Genomic DNA, 2,891 nt, shown 5'->3' with positions numbered 1-2,891 from the left:
AATTGTTCTCTTAGTGCTTGTTTATTTTTGTTAATGGAAGCTTGTTACTGAGTTTTGAAGTGAAGAATGGCACCAAAGAGATTTAGAAAGAATACCAAATGTGCTTCCTCATCTGGGGTTCAATTTGATGCCAACAAATTTATTTTCGAGGAGGCATTTAATGCTATCAAGATGCGGTAGTGAAGCGGAAAACAATGATTGAAGTGGGGGGTTTAATATGGAAGTTCGTCATGGGTATCCATCCATTCTGGAGCAGATTGAGAAAAGAAATTGGAAGAAATTTCGTTCTCAACCTGATGCTACAGTGACCCATATAGTAAGAGAGTTTTATGCCAATGGAATTTCTCAAGTCACAGCCATGGCTAAAGTGAGAGGGGTCAATGTGAATTTTTCAAGTGCGACAATAAATCAATTTTATGGACTTCCTAGCATAGAAAATGATGAGTATAGCCAAATAGCGGATAATCTCGACTTTGATGAGATCATCCAATTTCTGTATAAACCGAACACTCAATGGATCTTCACCGAAACAGGTCATCCTATTAAGTTTAAACAAGAGGTGATGGGAGTTACTGAAAAACTACGACATAAGTTTATCAATGCAAAGTTCTTTCCAAGTAAACATGTTAGTGATGTGATGTGGGGCGCATAACCAAGTCATCCATTTAGAATAGTTTCATACATGTCTCTAAGGGGTTCTATCATCCCCATCTCATTACTACCATATGTGCTCAAGTTGGTGTGAAATGGGATCCTTCTGAACCTTTATTTCAGCCTATGCATATACTGAATAAATCACCATCACTCGCTTCAAGGTCACTGACATTGCCGGGACGAGCTCATCTTCTCAAGCTCAGGCTAGGCCACCGCCATCAACCAAAAATATGACATTGGCGGACCGTATGAAGAGATGCATGCTCACCGCACTGAATTCCAAGCACACCAGTAGCACATGATTGAGTGGGCCAACTATTAGGATGTCTATTTCAGGATGAATACCATGCACCTTGGTATGGAGATGACGAACTATCCACCTGCACCACATTGGTTATTGTCGTATCCACCACCTATTCCAATGATGCAAGATGATGAGAATGAGGAGGAAGCTGAAGATGACCAGGCTAATATGCTTGATGAGTGAGCTATAACATCGATTGAGGGAGTTTTTTTTTATCTTTTATTTTATTTTATTTTTTGTTGAGGAAAATGTACTGTTTAAGTGTGGGGGAAGGGAACAACGAAAACTGAACTGATTTATTTTTATTTTTATTTTTATTATGTTGCGTTGTTTTTGTCATTTTTAGTTTGTTTCAGGTTGTCATAAGCATGGTTGCGTTGAAAGTTGTTTGTCAATGATAAAACTTCTAATTGAGATAAGACTACTCCTAGGAAATTGATGAATTCTGCATGAATTATGTGCTTAACTCTTGAGTGGTTTTTACATAAGCTTGATCTTTGATTCTTAAAAATAATGTGTGCACAATTAGATTTAGTTTTTCACTGGTATTGAAAGATATTTATGCATGGTATTACTTATATATAGTCTCGACCACTCTAGAAACAATTGATTAATTGTTTAAGGCGAAATCCAAAGTACACATGATTAGGAAGATGAGCAAGGCGTGTTTTTTGGATCGTTTGAGTCTTTCAAGCTTACCTATGAAATTGAATATCCTAGTTTCCCATTTTTGAGCCATAGTGACTAATCTTTTTCTTTTATAAGCCAATATCTAAATTTTTTGCAACTTAAATTTTTTATCCTTTTTGTGACCCATTATACCATAGTTTTATATGATTGTTTGATTTGGTGGGGTGGGTTATGGATTGTTGGATTATAATGTGAAAGCATATGTTCTACTATTTCTCCCAATGAGTTGAATTGGAAAGAAAAAAAATAGAGAAAAAAAATTTGCATAGAGAAATATTGAAAAAAAGGTTTTGCAAAAGTATAAGTGTGAGGGAAATAGTAAGATCAATGTGAAAAGAAGGAACATGAGACAGTATGTATTCTTGAAGTGTATGGGAAGTTTGTGGGAAGATCTAGAGAATAGAATATATATATAGGCTATGGTGTGATTTAAGCTTAAATATTCATTTTTCATCTACCTTCAACCTTAGCCTTACATTACAAGCTTTTAAAGACCTTTTGATTCTTGATTATGTGTGTTTACATTAGTGGAGGACAATTGGTTAATGTCTATGGAGTGGATATTTTCCCTGAAAATATTATAATATATGAGACTTTAAAACATACTATGACATGTATAAATTGATTCAAATGTTTGTGTTTTGGTAGGTTTAATTGTGCATAATCATAAATAGATCGAGTTTAAGTGGTGACTAGACATTGAGTTGAATTATGAGGAATGCGGAATTCAAAATTTTCTTATGACATATTTGTTTGATCAATCTTTGAGACAACTAACGCTTTCAACAAAACCATTGCTTATGTTCTTATTTATTTAGTTTTTATTAGTTGTTTTGCTAAGGGACTAGAAAAGTCTAAGTGTGGGTGAATTTGATAAGGGCATTTTGGATATTATATTTGTTATCCTTTCGCATTTAGATAATGTTAATTTCAAGTGTTTTTAGGTGTTCTTAGCTTTGTTTTACGAGTCTTTGAATTTTAGGCCATCCAATATTTTATAAGGTATTATTGATGAATTTGATGTATTTTTGTGGTTAGGAATGGATGTGAAAGGTTCGAGCTTAAAGTTGAAGATTATGAAGAAAAAGCATGTGAGCTGATTTTGGGTTGTGGCCATGGCCACCAGGATTCACTGGCCGTGGCCTAGGAGTCAGAGACTAGCGCCCGTGACCACCATAATCTCCTGGCCGCGGCCGCCGCACGTAGATTGCTCAAAAATCTCCTGTGGCCGCGGCCACCAGGA

Source organism: Humulus lupulus, chromosome 5 (assembly GCF_963169125.1).
Source record: "Humulus lupulus chromosome 5, drHumLupu1.1, whole genome shotgun sequence".
NCBI classification, from domain to species: Eukaryota; Viridiplantae; Streptophyta; class Magnoliopsida; order Rosales; family Cannabaceae; genus Humulus; species Humulus lupulus.
This window is presented reverse-complemented; position numbering follows the sequence as displayed.